This window comes from Arvicola amphibius, chromosome 4 (genome assembly GCF_903992535.2).
Source record: "Arvicola amphibius chromosome 4, mArvAmp1.2, whole genome shotgun sequence".
In the NCBI taxonomy this organism is placed as follows: domain Eukaryota; kingdom Metazoa; phylum Chordata; class Mammalia; order Rodentia; family Cricetidae; genus Arvicola; species Arvicola amphibius.
Genome location: NC_052050.1, coordinates 9,983,562 through 10,008,502, shown reverse-complemented (window position 1 = coordinate 10,008,502; position 24,941 = coordinate 9,983,562).

The window sequence follows — 24,941 nt, the reverse complement described above, 5'->3', positions numbered from 1 at the left end:
AAGGCACACAGGGCTGATCTGTCTCATCATTTTTCTGACACAGATGTCCCTGGGTGATGTGTATATAATACACAGAAGTGAAGATGCAGCAATGTTCGAGTAAGGAAAGTGTGGATGCTTCTTTATGTGAAGAAAATGGCAATATTAGTGAGTGGGGAAAAACTGATTCTGTCTATGAAATTTTCCTTTAAATTCTAAATGATTATCTGGAAATCATAAACTGTGATAATCCATTAAACATTATCCCCAAATTATTCAAAATGTATATGCCTGGCCACCTTCAGACTATGGTTGTTTTGTCTCATTCCTGTGGTGTTTATAAAACATGTAGATAGCAACAGACTAAATAGAGCCAGGCAGTTCCATGCCTCATCAGCATTTACCCAGGCTGTAGATTCCCTTCACCAAGCCAACAAGTGTGTTGTCCTTAGACCCCAAATTCAAGTTACATTCCCTTGTGTATGTCCTTCTAGTTGTCAAAGAAAAGGAGATAATATTCATGTTCATAAACCACAGATAAGCCAAGAAAGTAAAACTAGAACATACTACACACCAACCATACCCAACATAGAAGGGCTATTCATTAAACGAGGTCTTCAGTATGCATGCAGACCTTCAATTCACTGTGTAGCTGGGCTGTCCTTGAATATCTGATCCCCCTAACTCCACCTCTTGTCTTCTCAGCTTACAGGAACATTTCTCCAGCTCAAAATAAGGGTTCTCATATGAATTTTGTAAGGTATGTTACTTTCAAAGAGTTTGAACAAATAAACTATGCTCTTTCTTCTTGCTTATTAGGACTAGACCGTACCCTGAATCACTCTTCTGCCTGAGCTGTCCATAAAAATACAGGTTTCCCTAGGTCTTATGTCTTCACTGCTGGAGGGGAGCATGTTGCATAGAACTTCTATTAGATAAATATATCTGCTTTTTTTTTTTTTCCACTAGTCTGCTTTTTCTTAGAGCTCATAGCTCTCTGCAAACCCTGTACTGGGGAGGGAAGGCACTCTCTTTTTTCTCTCCAGTATATCACACTTTATCCCCGATCTAACAATCTGAAAGAAAACCACAATCAAACTGAAGTGACCTATGTTTACAAACTAATGATCACCTTAAAAAACAATAGAGCCAGTGAGGTGAGAGTGTATAGACATCTACACTGCAGGCCTCACAATCTGAGTTCAAAGCCCAGGTCTCCTGGTGGGAGAAGACAACCAAAATGCTGTACTTGTCTTCTGACCTCTACTTGGACGCTGTGTTACATATGAACATACATACATATGCAAATATACATACCACACATACACACACATCAATCATCAATCAATCAATGTATTTCATATAGTTTATCCTTTTCTTAACAATGAGAGTTCAGTTCAATATTTGTTATAAATTTGACATGTTTGTCTCCCAAGCAAAACACTGGTTTTTGTTTGTTTGTGTGTGTGTGTGTTTGTTTGTGTGTGTGTTCTGAACAGCATCTATCAAGGGAAGAGTGACCTTGTGAAAAGGGCACAAGGGGATAACTAAATAGCAATGGCTGCATTTTGGAAACAGCTCCAGCTTTTGTCAGATTCCTTCATTTTGTGCTGAGCCACTGGAGTGCTTTTCATAGATGCATTTTAATGGCAGAAATGCTGGGCTTCCAAATCATCTGGAAGCCTGTCTGCACTTGCTCCAATCTGCCACAAGCAAACAGAGGCAAACCAATGCTTCATAAATGAAGAATGACAAAAATGGCCTCGTCCATCAGCCCAGCCAATAACAAATGTCGTCCCAAGAGACCCATTTACAAAATTACTGACAATGCAAATCTCAATCAGAAAAACAAATTTACAAGGCACAATTCTTTAAGCTTACCGTCTGCCCACATAAATCCGTGCCTCTACCTGGCCTTGGATATGTGTTCATCCAATGTCTATAACTTTGTCAATCTCCACGCTCATCTCTATGTTTCATTCCCGCAACGGCAAACATCTGCTGGACCTATACCAGTCTGGGTTTACTTGAATTATAGCAAAGATCCAGGTATTTGTTTTCCCTTTTTGTTCCATTTCAAAACACTAGAAATAGAAAATGTTCACCACAAAATTAATATTTATGTAAATGGACTTTCTCCATATAGAACCAGCCAAGTAAATCATTTGAAACTTAAAATATGTTCTTTAATATCGATAACCATGCTCCACATGCTAAATTTACGTTTCATAATTATTCATAAGCATTATTTCTCCCAGTTTAGCGAAGTAATAGTTTCTCTCATCTTGTACTCATGAGGCTGCCATTTGAGTTAGGTCCGGTGACATTCGTTTTAATTCATAAAGAGTTTTGGCAAGCAGACTTGGAACAGGAGTTCTTAGAGACAGACTTAAGTAGATATGGTACTTAGCCATTAGTTCCCAGAAATAACTAAAAGTGTGTAAACTTCATGTTGAATTGGGCAGAGTGGAAGGGTCCATTCAACCTAGCAAATTGTCATACAGATCAGTTTCCTTTGAAAGTCCTTTCATTACCTGCCTTCAGCTTTTCTAACTATAAACATATCTTGCCTCTAAAGCCACTGCCTGTGGGAGGTGTGTGTCACTTTAACACACGGTCAGGCCCTTCGTTATTTAAGGATATTTCTTTGAAGTCATTGATTGATGTTGATTTCACCTAATTGATATTAAGACGACATAGTATTTTCCATACTGTATTTATTTTCTTCACTCTAAAATATGAGCAGCCTCTGATATCATCAGAACAAACGTATAAATTGAAATTAACTAGGACTTGAAAGGTTATATATACAGTCTGTTGCTTTGTAGGACAAGCCAACTGATTTTTTTCTGTAAAGTCTCTGAGTGTAAACAGATTACTTTTTGGAAGTCATGTGATCTCCCAAACTAATCCAAGGCAATGGTAGCTGCGGATTTTACAGAAACATACAGCACAACTGTATTGCAATTAAGCTTATTGCAGATATATAATTTTGAACTTCATATAGTAGCATTTTATAAAACACTATCAACACTAGAGGCGTCACCTACAGCCTCTGGCATCTTGACTAAGCTGTATCTCCAAGTTTCTGTAGAACTGAACACCTAGCAGTTAGGCCTTTGTTTGTCTCTTTCTTCTATAGTAGAACTCTGAGCCTATCTGAGATCAGTGTCAGCGGTCCAAAATTACTTTGAATAACAGTATTTAGCAACGGGAAAATGTAGTCAAATGACATTTTGAGAAATTGGTTATAGAGTTGGCTTCTTTTAGCCCCACTATGATAAAATCAATTTGACTTACAGGCATTTGTCTGAGGTGGTTTTATTTTTTTAATCATATATATATATATATATATACCTTACTGCTTCACACAATGGCATATAATAAAGAATAAGATATTTGGTCCCTTAGTATGTGATTTTTCTCTTCTTTCCTTTGTCTTTTTCTTGTCTTTCTTTTTCTTTTTCTTTGTTTTTTTTTTTTTGTTTTTTTTTTTTTTTTTTTTTTTTTTTTTTTTTTTTTTTTTTACAGTGCTGGGGCAGGGGGTGGGGAGCACAGAGGGCCTTCTCATACTATTCAAATACTCTACAAAAGGAAATAAGTAGACAAGTGTGGACTGGCAAGACAGCTCAGAGAATGAGAGAGCTTACTGTGCAAGCCGCAGAACCCAAATTCAAATGTCCAGAACCCACGTGACAAGCTTGATGTTGCCATAGGTGCCTATAACTTCAGCACTCTGCGAGGTGGAGACAGGAAGCCACAAGGACTTGCTGACACTAGTCTGCCTTCCAGTTCAGTGAGAGACTTTGTCTCAGAGGAATAAGGTCGAGGATGATGCAGCAAGACAAAGACATTATCCTGCAGCCTTCATACACATATACACACATATACATAAACCACATACATATGCCACACACATGCATGCTTTAATTAAATATAATTACGTCATTTCCCTCATTCCATTCCTTCCTCCAACCCCTCCTGTGTCATCTCTCTCTTTCCCCAAAGTCTCTCTTCAACCCACTTTGGTCCATTTTTTCTTTTATTATTATTGTCATATCAAGGCATGACTGAACAAATACACGGCTACAAATACTGCTAAGTCTGTTTATTGTTGTTCGTGTGTATATGATTTCAGAGCTGACCACTATCGTATTGGATAGCCCTTGGTAGGGGCGGGCACTCATCCATGGAGAGGACTCATTCTCCCCTCTCACAGCTGCCCTTACTTGCCTGCAGATCTTTAACTGGAAGCGAGTTCCATGAGATTTATTTCCTCCTTGGTTGTTAGCATTTCCATCACTTCAGTATGGCCTAGAGTTGTGGTGTCATGGCTGTAGTTTCCCTGTCCTTTCTAGGAGACACATCTTACAGCAGACTTCCTGATCTACTGTCTTAATCCCCTACCTCCTCTGCAAGAATCTTAGTTGTAGGAGTCATTTTGCACTTGTTTCTATTGATGCTGGACTGCCCACTCTCAATTGTCCCTTGTACTCGGACCAGTTGTGATTTTCTGAAATGGTCTCAGTCTGTTGCAAAGATGAATTCCCTCATCGAGGGGACAGATAACTCATGAGCAAAGCCCTCGAGATATTGTTTTAGTATTGAAAATACTGACCATAGTTTCCTTTCCCTTGATGCCCCCCACCTCTTCTGTCCCCCAGCTCCACTTCCCCTCCATATCCCTTCAGAAAGGAGCTGGCCTACAAAAGACAACCACCAAACAGGACGAGACAAGATACAATAAGACAAGGCAAAAGCCCTCACTCATATTGAGACTAGACAAGGCAACCCCACGGGAGGAAGAATCCCAAGAGCAGGCAAAAGAGTCATGAAGGAAAAGTCCCAGTTATAGCATATAGTACATTACATTATGGGATATTTCAGTTAGAGACACGTACATCTAACTGATTCACCAGTATTTACAACACTCTGTGCTAATAGAAACTCCAGGGCCTTTGGATCTATTGTGACTTATGACAAGATAAGAGAAGAAATTCAGTGGTGGCATATCAGATCTATAATATGGAACTATGTCAAAAAAAAAAAAAATAAAGAAGAAGCCCACACACTGCCTAGGATATGGAACTAATTACTGTTTCCCTAAACCATCAGATGACCACGGTGGGAAAGTAATCCTGAAATGCGTGATGGACCATGTGACTGGAACCCTGTTCTGCCTTACACGAGTAAAGGTTATGCTGTCAAATGTAGGGAAAAGAACATTGACATTTAGAGATGTTCAAATAATTTAAGTCACAGAGTCAATGTTATTGGAGATATGAGCCAATCTAAATTCTATCATCTTCTTAGCTGTAAAGTCACAAAGGTAAGATTTCATTGTTCACTGCAATTACTAAATCACACATTCAGACTGGGAGTGGGGAAGCTGGGGAGATGGGCCAGTGGTTAAGAGCGTTGCTGTTCTTGCAGCAGACTGGGCATTGAGTTCATAACTCCCATATCTGACTCCTCACAACCACCTATTTATTACCTCCAGCTCCAGAGGATGTGCACTCCCATGCACATAAACACACAAAGTCATAAATAAAAAAAAAAATAACTCTTTAGGAGAGAGAGGGAGGGAGGGAGGGAGAGAGAGTGACTTGGGTGGTGGGGTGTTCAGATAGTTGTCTTAAAACATGTCTTTTTGATTTCTGGAAAATAGTTGAAGCGAGAACTCACTTTCTTTTTTCTTTACTCCTGGTCAGACAAATAAGACTCTTGTTGCTGTGGTACCATCATACATCTGAGGGAAAAGAGCATCCTTATTATAGAAGATGCAGGACACAGAGGATCTGACCCCTAAAGTCTTAAGCCTTCCTTCCAGGTTATTAACACTGCAACATCCCCTCCATTCTCCACATATCTTCTCCATCACACCTACTCTAAGAAAAGCACCAATCTGCCTATTTCTCAGCGTCATTTCCTTCTGAAGTTTCGCTGTCACTTAAACAGCCTCTAACTTTTTCCCCTTGCTCCTCAGTCTTTTGTTGTAAGGTTTACAGTCAGGCCCTTTGCAGCAGGGTGAAAAGAAAGGATACTTTTTAAAATCCCCTCAAGTCCAGTTCATGGTAAAAATGGGTTCTAGTAAAATAATAATAATAATAACAACAACAACAACAACATCAGCAACAACAACTTTCTGGTGCAGAACTGACAAACCTGTAAAAAATGACAATTTCCTGATCTATTTTTAAAAGAAATAATGATTTTACTATTCTTGTATCGGTCCCCATTGATATGCTAAAATTCTTACACTTAACCTTACTGGGGGGGGGGGAATCTTTCTTTGATGAAAAGAGTCACGGGGAAACCTAAAATTGGTTTCTTTTCCCTCCAGTATTAAGAGCCAAACTCTAACATTTCCTTAAGAGGAAGGGGGGGGGGTGTGAGTGATTACCCACGGGACTCCACTGAGACAACACAATTTGCATATCTTAACAGCCTCCCATGGTGCCCTGCAAGCAGAGAACAGTTGAAGGATATAGAGTTCCTTTTACAGAGCATAACCAGCGGAAATTACCACTGATGTTAATTTGAAACAGAATGAGATAGCCACACTGCTGGGCCTTGAACGAGGGCACAAAGAGAGCCTTCTCTTGTTCACAAGGTGCTGACAGTGAGGGCGAGCGCCCATCCTGTGCAGCTGATGTCAGGAAGGGCACATCCTTCAATCTCAACACCTGGACAGAGCCTGGGAGATTCTGAAAGAAACCTACACAGATGGTTTCTCACACTGACACTGCAAAAAAAAAATCCCCAAAGGCAACTGCAGCTGGTTCGTTTAGAAACCAAGTTTTACAAAGGAAAAAAAAAATCTTTTATTTACTTTTTTTTTAAACAAAAACTCATTTATCAGTACAATGGAGTTAAGCTGTTTAATAAATTCTTTCTGAGATCTCATGTTGGATGTGTGTGGTTTTGTGTGTGTGTGTGTGTGTGTGTGTGTGTGTGTGTGTGATTACTGTTTTAGCTATGATCACGGGAGCTTTGTGTTGCCCAGAGTAATAATGACTTTAATCAACTAGCATTAATTCCCCAACCCTATCTAAAAAGAGAAAAATTATGTCACAGTTCAGCAAACCTCATTCCACATTTGTCTTTTCTCTTAAAATTATCCTCTACCCAACTCATATGTGAGCCAGAATAGAATGCACTGGAACTTTTGCAGATAAACATGTAAGACTTACATCTATTTACCTTTCTGTGACTGACTCCTCCCATCAGTCTGCTTGTCTTCCAAAATAATCAGTCTCTGTTGCACCTGCTAAATGGGGCAGAGTGAAGCTCTGGCCTAAGGGAACAACAAAGTGTCTGTAAATGATGAGACACAAGCTGAGGAGGTAGGACAGGAGAGGAGGGTCACTCTTTCAGATAGAATCTGAAGGGCACTGCCAGTCTCCAAACACAGAGCAGTGAGGCAAACTTCAACCTAGAAAGCATGGCATAAGGGCATTTTGAAAGATGCCATTGCAAAATAATTTATTGTAGTGTAGGTTATGACAAACGTGTGGGCATGCAGGTGAAGACATGCATTGGTATGTATATATGTGTGTTATACTGTTTCTCTGTGTCTATGTGTGATATGTATGTTATGTGTATTATAGTGTATGTATATATGGTATATGAGCATTGGTTTGTGTGCAGGTGCAGAGGGCCATGTACATATGCAGATACCTGATAAAAACTATACTATGTTCTATCATGCTATGTCTCATTTAAGACATCAGTTTGTTGGCATACAAAAGAGTTCCACAGTAGCCCAGAATAGGGTATAACAAAGGTTTGTTTATCTGGGGATAAACTCACAGAAAGAATAACAATCCGCAGTCCTCTGCACGCACTGGGAACTGGAATGGAATCCAGCAGCCAAGAGAGGTGGAGCCAGCATCCAGGGCCACTGTGACCAAGCTTCTTACCAAGAAGCCTTGCTTAACTCTGTCCTATTGTGTCTAGAATTCCTTCCCAAGATCTCTCAGATTTTTTGTGGATGTAGTTAGCCCATGTTGGCACCATCTATAAACTGAGGCTGTTTGTTCGTTCCCAATCTCCCAGACCTGAATAATCATGCAGAAACTATATTAGTTACAATAGACATTGTTTAGTCAGTGACTCAGGCCTATTTCTAACCTAGCTCTTACATCTTGAATCAACCCATTTCTATTAATCTGTATATCAGCATGAGGCTGTGGTTTACTGGTAAGGGTCTGGCATCTGTCTCCTTCGGCAGCTACATGGCATCTTTTTGACTCTGCCTACTCTTTCTATATATCTCTGTTCAGATTTCCCATGTAGAAATCTCTGCTAAGCCATTGGCTAAAACAGTGTCTTTATTAACAAAGAATAATAAAATATATTCACAGCATACAGAAGGGAATCCCACATCATCAACTGATTCCTTTTCCACTAAGCTGAGAGCTAGCAAAACCCAGACTCTCCTTCTGTTTCCCAACACATTTAATCATAAATAACTTTTTACGTGGGCTTCTGGGGGGGGGTATTTTGGTAGCCCCTTCTATGTAGGACCCTAAAATATTTTCATGTAGGTGAGCCAATACCAGATAAAAAATAGAATGGCAATACAAGTGAGGGTAGACAGAGAAAGAGGAAAGGTTCTACAATGTTTTGTACCACTTGCTATTTTTAATTTATTAATTATGACAAAATAGTTTTGGGCATAAAACCAAGAAAAGAATTAAAGGGTGAAAAAAATAGTGTTACTGGGTTATAAATTGAACGTAATCACCTGGGCTATCTCTCCAGCTGAAGTCTACACTTACACTTGAGCGTAAAACGAAGACAATAACATTTAATTACTTGGGTAAAGAAAAATCCACAGAAGAGGAAAATAAAATTTTACAAAAGAAGGGTCCTTTTAGAGCTATCGTGGTAGCAACCTCTGTGTTCCCTGGCTCCCGTGAGCTCAACAGCTTTCAAATTGTTTGAATAGTTAGTGAGGTGACTGTAACATTGACCAGAAAATGACATAAATCCAGAATTAATTTTAAGGACTTAAATAAGCAAGAAGAAAAAGGGCTTGGTGGATCCAAGTTTATTGTGAGATGTCGGCATAATGAAATTTTCATTGTTTTTTTCATCTAAGGAAGAATTAATTGCATATCACATTGCAGAGAATATAGTGACATAGTCAAGTTACCTTCCTTTACAACAGTGTTAGTAGATCACTCATGTCTTAATTGTCTTAGACAATTTATGCTGTCCTTGGTTTTTATCAGACCTGTGTCCAATTTGACACATTGGTTAAAATTGAGCCACATTTAAACAGACCTCTTAAGGGCCCTCATTCTTTTCATGTGGAGCTGCTATCTGTCCCATCTCTTCCCCTTCTGAAAAGCGACTTTTCCACCTAATTACAGTGCAGAAATTACAAAGTCATTACTTTTAGGTTGTTTTCAATTTATGAAGCTGTAAGGGGCAACCTAGGTCCCCAGATCAACGGAGAAGCTATCCATTGACTAATTAACTTTTAACCTTCATCAGATGACAGAATTTAATTCATTTTCATGCAAAGAAAATGAGCTAAACCTTTGGATATACCCTGATTTTTTTAGTATATCTTCTTAAGAACATTGCATTTGAAAAACTAGGCATTTTATAGGAATGTAGCATGAACTGAGGTTAGTATTTGCTGTGAAAGAAAGAATGGGACATTTATGTCTAATGGTAGAATCCATGGTTTTGCTGGTCATTTCTAAACTATTTTCATCTCTAGAATGATTGTTTTATAGACATAATGAAGAGAAATACTATGAGAATTTACTTTGAAACCAAAGTTTATTCCCTTCTGAAGTTTATCCTGGGATTTAGTGTAAGGAATAAAAAACATGAGATACAATGAGCAGCTATTGATTTGTAAGAACAGAAAGCTCTTCTCGACATAGGCAGTCATCTAAAATTTTTCAGCAAGGATATACGGAAATCTATAAACCCATATTCCATTGTAGTAGTCATGGGTCAGTTAAAGATAAAAGGATGCCATTAATATTTAGCTTTCTAGGTTGGAACAACCCGGAACTAACCAGAAAGAGTCACAATGAGGGTATTTTTTTGTTTTGTTTTTATGTACACACACACACAGTGGATTGGTCTGTGGGAATGTGTGTGGGAGCATCTTAATTAAGTTCATTGACATTGGAAGACACGATCCACTGTGGGTGGTATAATTCCTTAAGGCAGGAGATCCTGAACTACATAGCAGTGGGCAAATAAGCTAATTGGAAGCAAGGAAGGAAGTAACACATATGCATTCATTTTACTCTGCTGTTGACAGTACAAACGATGGCATTAGTTGTTTGAAGCTCCTCTCTTGACTTCTTCACAACAATGGACGTCACCTAAAATTGAAAGCAGAAAAGAAGCTCTTTCTTCCCTAATCTTTTTGTTGTTGTTGTTGTGTTGTTGTGTTGTTGTTGTTGTTGTTGTTGTTGTTCTGTTTTGTTTTGTGTCGGGGCATTTAGTCACAATACCAGAAAGGAGACTAGGACGCAATATCATCGTTGAATGGTCAGTAAATGTCAGGGACTCTGTTGTTTAATATGGGTTATGAGCTATTTTGTCTTCAGGGTTGCTTATAAAATAGGTGCATGGTTGTGCAAACTGGAATGGCATAGCATAACACCTGAAGGACACCACTCCTAGAGAGTAGTATGTTCTGTTCATCTTGTTTCCTTTCTCTATACTTGACAATACTTTTCTTTCTTACAGTGTTTCAGATTCACCTAGGAACTGTCATACTGGCCCCTCTCCCAGTTTAGCTCCATCAAACAATTATTCTTCTTAATTATAACAAAAAATACTTGCTTCGCAAAGAGTGCATAATTAATATCATAAAATACATACATACACATCCTTCAGAGAGTTGTTTTTTTGACCCTCTGCTATTGTTTCTGATAGTTTAATGTAAACTCTTCTGCTTATTTCTCTTCATTGCTGACCAGCACTCAATAGTGTGGATGCAATACAGTTTAATCCTTTATCAATGAAGGGCATAATTGTGCTTCCAATTTTGAGCTACTAGGGACAAACAGCTATGAATATTTGTGCTTCTATGTGATACACCAGTGTTTCCAACAAAACACATCATGGGTCATCTTCAGCGTTGTTTGTGCTGTCTCCTTCATTGGAAAGAGTTTGACTATGCATCATCTTATGAAATAAAAGGTGGCAACAGTCACCTTGGACCAGTTCTGAGTCTGATCCTTACAAAGCTCGGACTGTGTTAAAAATCAATTGCATTAAGAACCCAGGTTTGCAAACTAGCTGTAAAGAGAGACTTAAAGGAAGAAACTTGAAGTCCAACATAATTTTGAAAAGAGTCTTTAACAAAATATTGCTGAATACCAGGGAACAGTAGTCTTCAATTTGACCTTGAAAGTTGAGTCAAAAGTACATCCTTAAGTCAAGTCAGCTATATGTACAAAGTACTGGCATCAGGGCAGTAGCATGAACTGGTTAGTAAAATGGCTATTATTTTATGCCAAAACATTTGTGGAGTATGTTACACACCAGTTTAGACCTGGAAAAAAACATATTCTGGTATTATATAGAATGTTCTTAGCACAGGTGAGATCTTTTTTCCCTTTAAAATACTGATATTCGAGCCAGGCAGTGGTGGTGCATGCCTTTAATCCCAGCACTCGGGAGGCCGAGGCAGGCGGATCTCTGTGAGTTTGAGACCAGCCTGGTCTACAAGAGCTCGTTCCAGAACAGGCTCTAAAGCTGCAGAGAAACCCTGTCTTGAAAAACAAAAATAAAATATAAAATAAAATAAAATAAAATACTGATATTCTAGGCTTTTCTTTCAAATAAATATCATTTAATCATGCAATTAAATAAGTAAAACCCTACAATATATACTACAGGTAGCAGAAGTGCTCCTGATGTCTGTGTAGTCTATAAAATTTACAGCATGATTCACAAGAAACAAACCCAGCTCACAGCTTAGTTAGCCACATATAAACTGTGGGATCAGATAAAACAACAGGTATATATACATATTGATTCTTATAAAGCATTAAGTAAGTATAAAATCTCTTAAAGAGACTAACACCGATGTATCTGTTGATTGAGAAACACAAGAACACAGAGAAACTAATCATAGTTTATGGAATATTCAGTTTGTAACACTACTGTCTAAATTATCAACATTTGTAATGTTTTCTATACAAATATGATTTTGTACTTCTCAAAAAATCTATTTATCCAGAATGTTGAACACAGTAAATTTACATGAAAATATAAGTTATTAATAATAACAGAATTAAGCTAAACTCAGTAAGAAGCACAAAAGTAAATAGTTTTTTTGTTTCCAGTTTTTGTTTGTTTTTTACTTAAGAATTAGGACAACGGGAAGGAAAGAATAGACTTAATTGCTCAGATATTCCTGTAATGAATGAGTTGCCATTTATTTCTCTTTGTCTTCATGTTTGTGGTTATGATTGTGTATATGTGTGTGTGAGTGTGTACATGTGTTTGTATGTGTGTTCTATAGGCCTGTGGTATATGCATTTGTATGCATATGTGTATTATTTGTATGCATATATATTATATGCTCTCATAATTCAGTAATGTGGAAGCCAGAAGTTCACATCGAAAGGTACTCTTCATTCATTTATCCACCTTATTTTTTAAGATGTACTTTATTATTTTTAATTATGCGTTTACACGTGTGACTCTGTTTGTATGTGTGCATGTAAGTTTAAGTGCCCATGGAGGACAGAGGTGCTGGATGCCTTAGAGCAGGAGTCATAGGCAGTTGTGTGCCACCTGACATGGGAACCAAGATCTCCTCACTGAAAGTGGAGTCCATGCCCTTAATTGCTGAGTTGTCATCTCCCTAGCCCCATCTTTCTTATTTTTATTTAAAACAGGGTTCCCTCCTTAAGCCAGGAAATCACAGCTTCTGCTAGATTGACTGGCTAAGGAGACCCTGAGATTCAGGCCTCTTCTCTCTCCAGTACTGAGATTACAGACCATGTTACCACACCCTGCTGCCTCCTCCTAAGAGATGGAGACCTGAAATTGGGTTCTCACAAAGCATCTACTTTACCCATCATGTCTTTTTACACAATCGGCAACTTTTTAAAGCATTGGATGCAAACACAGATGTTGCAAGGAGCAGGCTGCTTGTTCATCCTGCCCACCTGGCTAGCTTAGCTCCGAAAATAACCACACAGGAATTGTATTAATTAAATCACTCCTTGGCCTATTAGCTCTAGCCTCTTATTGGCTAACTCCCACATCTTAATTTAACCCATTTCTATTAATCGTTGTATATTACCACATGGCAGTGGCTTACCTGCAAGATTCTAACCAGTGTCCATCTCAGACAGAGGTTCCATGGCGTCTCTTCGACTCTGCCTTCTTGCTCCCAGTACTCAGTTCTTTTCCCCCCTAACTAAGTTCTGCCCTATCAAAAGGCCAAGGCAGTTTCTTTATTCATTAATCAATGGAAGCAACACATAAACAGAAGGACCTCCTACACCACACAGACATGTACTTTGCAAACCTAAGCCACTCTTGATTTTCTTTTCATTCTTTAGCCCTCACTAAGCAACACCTGTTCTGGTTACATTTCATTGGAGCTACAAAAATGAGGTTCCATAAAGCAGAGGATAGAAGGCAGAGCACCCTCAAGCTTCCTCTACCTTCTTTGAAGTACAGTGGAAAATATGATTACATGCAATTAAAAATTCAGTCAAGACCTTGGAGCACAGGGCCCCTGTGCACCCTAAATGGGAGGGTGATCATGGTCTCTTTTACGCAGGTGTCTGCTTTTAAAATCTTCATTTTTGCATATTTTGAATCCTCATCTCCAGCTGATGACTTCTATAATTCTGTCAGAAAAATAAATCTCTCTAATCGTATAATTAAAGTGTGAACAAATCTCGGCACTGCAAGAGTTAAATATTGAAATTGTTTATGATTCCGCAGTCCTTTTAGATACATAACACTTTGATTTTAAAATGTTTATGTAGGTATATTGAAGTATATCCTAAAAGTCCCTTTGATCATATGTCCTGAGTCTCACTAAGTGTTGTACACAATATTATCTATAGTTGACAACTGCAACTCAGGGCAATGAAATGTTTTTCAACTATTTCAGATATATTTATCTAGTAAATAAAACTATTTTGTTGGAGAAAGGAAGCAAGTTTCAAATAGCAGAAATCATTTCAAATTAACTATTAAGAGAGGTGTTTACTCTTAATATTATGGCTACAAGGTTAACCCCATTCTTTTGATTTATAAGAAGTTAAAAATAATCAGATCAAACCAATTGGTTAGTATTTTATTAAAAACTGTCTATATTTTTATTTTCTGTTATTATATTATTTTAATTTTTAGTGTGTGTTTGTGTGTGTGTGTGTGTGTGTGTGTAAGGTATGTATAGATATATGAGGGGCTAGAGTACATGTGTGTCAGGGTACAACCGATGTCAGAGAACAGCCTTCAGGAATTGGTCCTTCACTTCTACCTAGGAATCTTGGGGTCAAACTTAGGTCATGAGGCTTGCACATGCTGAAGCATCTCACTGGCTCTCATTTTAATTCTCTAATTAAACTTAGTAGACAGCTCAGCTAATGAATAGATCATCGGTGTTGCTATATTTTTTAAGCTTATTATAATCTAGAAAGCCAGCACATTAATTCATTAATGGAACTAAAACTTCTTCTCTACAATACAAATGTATGCTTCTTATTGACCTTCCCATTAATTTCCTAAATACTTTTTAAGCATTTCAATAAAAATTGGAGATACTTGTAACTTTCTTTTTCAATTAAGTAGAACTATTTGCTTATTTTTATTTGAAGGTATGGTGTCGCATGCTTCATTGGTGCTATACCTGTAACTTCTGCCCTGGTGAGAAGGATCAGTGGATAAAGGCACTTGAACTAAGGCTGATGATACAAGTTCAATCCCTAGAATCCGCGGGACAGAAGAACCCGAACTGACAAATTGGCCTCTGACCTCCATATACATGACCCCCCCCCGAAACACACACACACACACACACAAAAATAAGTAAAAGTAAAAATGTAAACATCTTTCTTTATTCTTTGATACTACTATTATTGGTCTCACTTTACAGAGAAAGAAATCGACGTTGAAAGGGTTAAATACACTACCCTAGCAAGCTAGGAGCTAATCCCAAACTGAAGTCAAACTTTGGGTTTGAAGAGACAACTGGTCTTTCTGTGCCATTGTTGTGGCTTGCCACCACCTGTGGGTTTCTTATTGGTTCCCATACCTAAAATAATAATAGTAATTCATATTATCGAAAACCATATTACTTCACTAGTATTTATCTTTGTAATATCTATTCCAAACAAATAGAACTCAGATGAACTAGAAGCAATAGGTTTTAAGTTCTTATTATGAGTTCTTATAAAATCTTAAAGACAAATGTCCTTGGGACATGGTGTTCTCCACATTTTTAAAACTAAAATATTTTGCTAAGTTAGTTTGCCAAACCCTAACACCTAGAGGTTCCCCATCATTTTTTTTAAAATAAGATACCACTGCCACTGTGTAATTGCCTGACCTCATCTTTGGATGCCCTGTGATGTTTGGTTTTAAAAGCAAACCCTGAGATACCCAGGGGCCCACAGCAGAGAGAGGTGTTTGGTGTTCAGGTTAACCACCTTTCCCACTCAGAGCACCACATTTGGCTGGAAGTCTCCTCCCAGTGCCTGACAAAAACCAGAAGGCAGGAGTCTGGAGTCCAAGTTCTGAGTGAACAATTTAGCCTTCAAAGGGTACAGGACTAAGAGAGGGCTTGAAATTTCCCATAAGTCTTCTTCCTTCAGAATCACAGACTGGGATGTGGAAAGCAGGGTCTTTCATGGTGGAAATTTCTTCACCAGACTTGAGGCAGGAAGCCACTAGGCCTGTCCTTTCCTGCCACTGAGCCTCCCAAGAGAGCAAGGAATGGGAGCTGGAAGTAAAGATGACATGTTCCCTTTCAGGTTCAAAAGACTGGAACTTGAAGTTCCCTAGAAGTGGTCATGCTCCTTCTTGACTATCATCAAATAGTTTCCCACGTGCCTGCGGCACTTGGTTGATTAATTTTCTTGAGGTAGCAGCACCTTTGTGAAACATTTCCCAAGCATAGTAGGGTCTCTTTTGGAAGTCCTTTCTCAGATTTGTGTAATGAGGATTTCTTCAACTGTATAAAAGCTGAATTGCTCATGTCGAAATTTTAGGTATGGAAAACAGTTGTTTTTCTTGTATCAAACTTTAACAAAGGACATAAAAGAAGAGTAGCATCATGGGAATATCTTTCCATTACAAAATGAAATAACTCATGTGTGTGTATGTGTGTGCACATGCATGTATGTGTCTCTCTGTGTGTTTGTATGTGTTTTTGTGAGTGCTCACTTGTGTGGTATTCATGTAAATTACTATAACAATACCACAATGGTCAAGCTATCATTTGTTAATCTTGAATAAGCTTTGTCGAAAAAAATATCAAAAGTGGCCTACATATATCTTATCTCTATATGATAAAAAGCCCTATGATTAAATATATATATATATATATATAATTTATATACTCTCAGTATGTACTTAAAGACAACAACAATGAGTCTTGCTGTAATCTCAGATGCTGAGGATGGTGGGGGAGAGAATCCCAAATTCAAATCCTGTCTGGACAACTTTGTGTGGCTCAATAGTAAAACTGAAAACACAGAGGGGACTGGGATATAAAGTCAGTGTTAGAATAATTGTCTTGCTTGCAGGAGAGTCAATTCCCAGTATAGAAAAAGCTGGGGGGTAACGGGAGAGAGAGAGAGAGAGAGAGAGAGAGAGAGAGAGGAGAGAGAGAGAGAGAGAGGAGAGAGAGAGAGAGAGAGAGATAACACATTTATCTTCTTGACTCTTCATAGCCTCAGCTATCTCTAGTAATCCCTGATAGATCAGGGAAAGACATAAGGACAGTTTCAGGAAGTAAAAACACAGAACTCAAAACTCAAACAAATAAAAAACCATCAGAAGACTGAATGTGGGCAGAGAAAGAGGGATTAACAAAAAGACAGTGGAACAAAGGAGTTCCAGTTTGCATTCTGTTACTGGGATAAATGTCCTAATCGAAAGCAATGTGGGGAGTAAAGGGGTTATTTCAGTTTACTGGTTCCAAGTCACCAGGCACTCACGGCAGACATTGGAGGCAGAAACAGAAGCAGAGATGGGGAAAAGTGATGCTTTCTCCCTCTGGCTGGCTCAGCCACCTTTCTTACATAGCCCGCCTACCTCAGATGGTACCATCCACAATGTTCTAGACTCTCCCATACCAATCAGCGTTCGGGAAAATGCCCCATAGAGCTGGCCGCCAGCCAGTCTGATGGAAGTGAGTTGTCAGCTGAGATTTCCTCTTCATTGGTACATCAAGTTGACAACCGAGATTAGCCGTCACAAAGTAGAAGGTGTGTAGACACAGCTACGAGTAGAAATACTTGCAGCCTGGTGAGTTTTCCAAAGAAAATGATTTTTACAAGAAATGAAAATGCAAAAGTGGCTGATCTTACCTTGGTGGACGACAGAGGGTCATGTTAGATAGCATTTTCAGGAGCCCCTTAAACCGAGCAGGACCATAAATGGCTGTTTTGAAAATATAGACATCAAATTAATCCAACTTCTCAGACCGAGAGTGGAAGAACCACCAGTTTGGAAGAAGCATTTCTTTTTAGGGTTCTGGAACAGCTTCTCCAATCAGGGGTATGTGTTAATACACAGACCCATGGTGCTACAGAAGTGCAGATTCTTAGATTGACACACACACCTAGAATATGGGTGACCTGCTTTCAATGGTTGACGACAGATCAAAACTCTCTTAAGGTGAGAGGGAGAAAGCGAGATCACTGTTAAGAACAGAGACGAAGGGCTGGACAAGAGATGCTAAGAGTCCCTCTACCTACCCACCCCCAACCACCACCACCACTCACCCCGCCCCCTTCTGCGGTTTTTCTAGCTAGGCCTTCCCTGCAGAGCCACAGCTACCTGCGGAAATAGCCAGGCTCCATTCTGAGCACTGGGCCGTCTCCGGGAGTCCCCATATAGCCAAGTGGAGCCCGAGGGTTGATCCCCTCGCCCCTATACACAGCCTTCCTTTCACCACCTTCCGTTTATACAAAGACTGGCTTATCCCATTTTTTTTTCCTGTTGCCTTTGCAATGAAAAGCTCTCCACGCGCAGCCTAATAAAATCCTACGCCTCCCCAACCCCCATCCCAAATACTCATGCCAAAAAAAAGAGAGAGGGGAGACTTAAAGCTGGAACTCATTTAGCTAAAGGGACTTTAGTTAACAAGAAAGTTACCCATCATGAACTGCAGGTAACACCTTCCGTGATCCTAAACCCATTACCTGGAGACTTAGCTCAGGCTGAGTTTGATTTTATGAACTGTGAGGTTGCGATGTTGAAAGTCTGCAAATTGGACATAAATTGGACGCAAAAGATTGGGGCAGCCAAGTGATTTTCTTTCTAATGGTGTAGCAGTGTTTGGCTCTTATGTGAGAGTCCTGTAATCTGGAGCAAAGACTGGGATGGGGGCTTTTATCTGTACTTCTTTCAACCGAGGAATTCTCCCTCCTCTCCACTCTATATATCAATCAGTCAGTCAAAAAGCTTGACTAGCCAACAGCTCAGCATAGAGCAAAGTCATACGTGACAGTATATATTGCTCTGGATCACAAAGAAGAACTTGCCTCAGGAATGATGTAAAATGTACATGAGAACACACATGCATACACACAGGTAGACACACACAGCCCGATCTAAATTCTACCCTAGAAAGAAATGGGCTTTCTGTCATTGTTTATCCTATCCAAGCACTTGACTTCTCAGCTGACTCATCGGCATTCTGTCACAGTTCTATTTAAGAAAGAATAAGGACAGATGTGATTAACATCTCTATTGTGAACTTCTCAGTGTTAGGGAGAAAAAAATATTTTTACAGGGGACCAGTACCATGTGGATAACAAAATACCACAGAAAGCAGTGTAAAAAGAGGAAGGGTGTATTTTTGGCTCATAATACCAGAAGGTTCAGTCCATAGCCATTTGATACCGGGACTTGAGACATAATATCACAGCAGAAATGAAGTTATGGGGTGGAGAAAATATGTTTATTTCATGTAGTTTGGAAGCAAAAAGATGAAATATAAGAAGTAATCAGGGCAATACACGTTCTCAGGATATGCCCCCAACCATGATCTATTTCCTTTAAAAAATACCCACCTATTAAAAATATCTTTCAATCCTGATATCATAACATGAGTGAGTCCATCAAGGGATTAACTTATTCCTTATATCAGAACCTTGTTATAAGGAGGCCGCTAGATAATTCTTAGCTGCTTAGTCCCACAATAATCACACAGAAACTGTATTAATTAAATCACTGCTTGGCCCATTAGCTCTAGCTTATTATTGGCTAACTTTTACATATTAATTTAACTCATTTCTATCAATCTGTGTATCACCATGTGGCTGTGGCTTACCGGCTAAAGTTCTGGCATCTGCATCTGGCAGGGCTACATGGTTTCTCTCTGACTCTGCCTTCTTTCTCCCAGCATGCCATTTAGTTTTCCCCACCTACCTAAGTTCTGCCCTATCAACAGGCCAAGGCAGTTTCTTTATTCATTAATGATAATCACAGCACACAGAGGGACTCCCACATCAGAATCTTCATAAACCAATCTCTTCTTGAAATAAAATGGGAGATCAGAATCTGGGAAGGTATACATGTACATACAAAGATATACATAAATTTAAATATATAGATGTTAACTACAAATCAAAGAAAATTTGTAACAGGAGATGTGAATGCAGAAAAATGAAGATTAAATATACAGCTGTTCAGGGAGAGACTACGGTCTGCTTCTACTACAGTCTGCCCAGAAAACATTAGCAGCTGGTAGCTACCACCAAACCCTATAGCCTAGGCTACACAGAATGCAGGGTCAGCTGCACAGTGGATTTTCCATCTTGTGATGGAATTTCATGAGAGGAAAACTGTTCGGTGGGGAAAACTGGGTCTGTTTTCTGAAAAAGTCTCCATCATGCATGAAAACTCACCATGGATGGCTGAGGAATGAATCTGACAGTCCCTTAGCCTTTTGTGCATCCACAGTTTACAGAATGTGACAGTGATTACTATGCTTGCTCTTCACAGTGGTTGCCCCAAAATGGTTTTCCAGCTTGAACCTCATGACCTTCTTCAAGATGAAGAAACTAAGTCCAGAGAGTCAAGTGCTCATTTCTGGTTGTCCTCAGGATCAGCTCTGCCTCCTTCCCCTCAGATTCTATGGCTTGGTCAATCTTTCCAACATTTACTCTTCTGCAAATGAGTTTCCCATCAAGAGCTTTTTATAGCCCTCATGGAGGCCATTTTCTCGTTGGCCCTCCACACCACCATAAACAACATGCCTAGACCCGGTTTAGTCAGATTCCAGGACAGCAGGAAGTTTATTCTGGCAGGAGTCTGTTAGGGCAGGGAAGAAACAGGAAGAGTCCAGAATGAGGGAGACAAGTAAAGAAGGAAACGACCAAAGCCAAGCAAGCAAGTTCTATTAGCTCATTTAATCAAGCATGGCTGTCTCCTTTCAAAGTGTATTGTGGATGTTCTGCAAGGAAGCCTTGATTTCTATACCCATCATAGTGGTATTTTCTCTGGTTCTTCAAGTATAAGAAACAAAGCATTCAGAAACTTTAAGTAAATAACTCATTTGATCAGCTCTTGTGTACATTCTAATGAGGATACATTGTTAAAAATCTTTAAAAATTGACTTTGATCCAGAGCCATTGCCCTAACTTTAATGTTTTGAAAGAGACAGGATATGGAAAAGACAGTTTCCCAAACACTCTATGAATTTTACCTTTAAGTATATCTGTAAGTATTTAATATGTTTATCTTTTACCTACCCCAACTCTTGCTTATATATCCAACTGAGTAAAAGAAAGCAAGTAGAAACAGCCAGAACATATATTAGAATCTGCTATCAGTCCATTTTCATTGGTCATTTATTAAAATTTTGAGCCTGAAAAGCAGAATCCTCTTGAACCACACAGATGGAGTCTCAGTTACTGGCATGACCGTGCAGGATGAAGGTAAGCAATGAGTCATGCTTCAGTATTTTCTATAGTAAACAGGATTCATTTGATTTGTTCTCCTTGGTGAGAAGGTTAAGGTTGAAGGCGAATACCAAATTTCTCATCCTGAAACTTATAGAAGAGTTAGACTTATACCCATTTTATGTGTGCAGATTTTGCCTACAAGTTTGAAGTGAGAGCTTCAGAAGAGAGAACTGTCAAAGGCTGCCAGCTATCTGATAGCTGTCTACATTAAGCTAAAGAAGAGCTAGTATGCAATCTTAGCTGGACAGAGCAATAGAAACAAACTGAGGCAAATATAAGCATCTAAACTTTTATTATAGGAGAAACTGGGATGGATTAGAGAGAAACCTGGGTACCTCCAGTCTCAGGTACATTCCAATGTACATATTGCAAGAGTTCAACATCATCATGTTTTACCTCATTGCTGGAGGACCAAATGTGAAAACCAAACATGTTTATTATGTTTATTAAGGATTTGAAGATGGATCAGCAATGAAACACTTACCCCTCAATTGCAAGACTAGCATTTATTTAGCCAGTACCACATAAGTGCCATGGCTCCTGACATACTCCTGTAAGCCTTTTGTACCAAAAGCTGAAATAAGGGGTTCCCCAGAGCACGCTGTGCAGGCAGAGTAGCAGAAACCATGAGCTTGATTTTCAAGCGGGAGACATTGCCTCAGTATACAGCACATAAAGGAATCCAATAAAACACAATTGTCAGCCTCTAACTTTTATGAGCACATGCACACGCATGCACTCACACCTCTCATGTACCCACACATATGTGAATACACATATACATTTGCACATATCACATACACACACACCAAAATTCACCAGGACTCTATTATTTGCAACTACTATAGCTAATTACTACCACTTCAGAAATAATAACAGAATATTTGGAAATGGTTCTCTATCTCCTATTTAATCTTGTGTACAATTAGGAAAGACCCGGGTTTCTAATAATACCTTATATCGTCAGTGTTTCTTACTCTTTCTATTTTTTTCATTTTTCTCTTATTTATTATAATATAATTACATCATTTATTTCTTCTCTGTCCTCCCTCCAAAGTCTCCCACATGGCCCTTCCTGCTCCTTTTCAAACTCACATCTTTTTTTCATTAACTGTTGTTACATACATATATGCATACGTATAGGCATATAGATTCCTAAATGTAATCGGCTCAGTCTGAATGATGTCACCAGTATGCATGTTTTCAAGGTTGACCATTCAGAACTCCAGTCATTTGCAGCAAGAAAAACGCCTTCTCCACCTGACTCTTCCATAGCCAAGTCCACTGGCAAAGGTGAATTATTGCTGACGTCTTCACTGTAAGGGAAGATTAATCATCTCTGACAACAATATTACTCATTTGAATTTCTTTATGTCTCAAATGTAGTTAGAAGCAAAATTTGCCAGCAGCACATGGCCGTGTGGTGAATTTCTAACAGCCCTGAATGCCTAGTTTTTTTCCCTTCTCCCTTCCCAAAACAAAGCTGTACTTCCTCTTACATAAAGCAATGCTCAGGAATTATTGGTCGTGAAAAGTTGGCACCATCATGGATTTACTTTGTTTTTCTTTTAAGAGCTGAATAATTGTCTAAGCAGTTACCAGCTTAGGGAAGTGGAATGGTAGCCCCCTGATGCACGGAGAAGTAGCTTAGTGTGGCTAGCATGTGAAGGCGTCTCCATCCGATTCACTGATTATATTTCCTGAACCCTCCTGTGGTAGGAGAAGTGCAAGCACAGTTTTGAATGACTAGATATAGTGTCATGAAAGGGCCTTTTTAATATTAAAAATCCATCATGTACCTTCCTTTTGCATCTTGCAATAGAATAATACAGGAAAAAAAGGTACCAGTCAGCATTCGTTTTATTGCTTGAGCTACATTATAAACATTTGTGTGTATGTTTGTGTATGTGGATGCATGTGAGTATAGTGTATTTCTGGGGGGACAGTGTGTGTATGTGTGTGTAGGCCAAAGGAGATCTTAACGTAAAGTTGTTCAGGTCGTTTCTACCTTCTTCTTGAGTCAGGGTCTCTCTGTGGTTATCCCACGTGCTTCTGGGATCTAACCACCTCTGGTTGCCTAGCACTGGAATTGCAAACATGCACCATCATGCCTAGCTAGTTTTGACATGAGTTCTGGGAATTCCAAAACACTTTGGAATATATATATATATATATATATATATATATATATGATTGGTGAGCATTTCATATACATTATTGCTACAGCTTCTAAAACATGTGTAGCCTACAAGAAGGGTTAAAATATGATAAAAATAGTTGAGAGACTTTTAATAAATATTATGAATATTTGTTTGCCATCACTGCTTTGCTCACTTTGTCCATCATGAACAGATCCTTATCTTCTTATTATGCTGATTTGTTGTTGAAGCACTGTGGATAATTTTGGCTATGGAGCATCACTATGTAGAAAGCCATGTATGTCCAATCATCCCCATTATTTGTGACTGACCCTTGTTTAGCATCTGGGAGTAGAATCCTTGTGTAGCTTCTGAGAGGAGCACTCTGTGAATAGGAACTCCAGAACCCTGGCTAGCTCTTGGCACTTCTATTGTCTCTCTGCCAATAAGGTGAACTTTTCTTGCTTTCCTTACAACAGCATACCAAAGGGCTCACCAGCAAGAGAGCTAGCAGTTACTCTGGAGGGGATGTTGTCTATCACTATAGGAGAACCACGTGACAGTGGGGGAAAATGACCTTTCAAAAGGACCAGTTATAATTTTTGTCCCCCATGCCTGGAATGAGGGTAAGCAATTTACATGCATTTTGAAAGGAATACTTGCATAATTCATTGCTTTAAATTTGTTAATTATAACAAAATAGCACTGAAGAGAGTCAAACCAAAAAAATAATTTGAAAAGAAGAAAGTGCTGCCGGAAGGCTGGGGAGCTGGCTCAGCAGCGCTTACTGCTCTCACGCAGGATGCAGGGTCAGTTCCCAGCACCCACACAGCCCCTCACAACCATGTCTAACTCCAGTTGCAGGGCATCTGGTACCCACTTCTGCCTTTTGAGGGTACCAGGTACACATGTGACACAAATATACACTCAGGCAAGCATTTGTAAATATACAAAACATTAAACCAAGCTTGAAAAAAGCCAAAAGTGCTACTGGGCTGTATATAGGAAAAGGTATGAGCCTCCCCCCCCCCATCTTTCCAGGCAGTCTGGCATTTGGAAACCTTACTCCCTAATTGTACCTCCTTCTTTCTAACTATAAGAAGGAAGCACAGATCCGACTCTGTTGGCATACTGCCTGAGCAGATACCATAGACTACTAGCCGTTGCTTCATTTAGCTTGAACTCTGTGGGATAAAGTATGACATTAAAGTAGTAAGAGTAAAATAATTATAGTAAGGGATAAAACTATCAAAGTTGTGCTTCTTACCGTATATAACCAGCATCAAATCGTCACATCAAAATTCATTTTTTAAAAAGTAATATTAGAAATAAAAGTGTCCGAGGCCCCTTTAACTTGTGATGAGGAGTCACGAGGCTTCTAAAGGCAAATGTCCAGCCCTGTATAGAGGTCGGAGTTCCTGGATTTCAAGGCTAACATTGTGGTGGATACTCAGTAGTCTTATCTTTTTTTTTTCTTTAATTTATAAAGATGCAGATGTATAAAATAGCAGGCTAAAGGTATAACACAATATTCAACAAATGCAAATGTTTTTCATCATAATAATTAAGAAGTAAAACAGTAGATACATATTAATTTGGACTTTATTTTTCAATTTTTTCCTACCTCGTGTCCATTGGGAAATGCCAAGTTCTATGAGCATACATG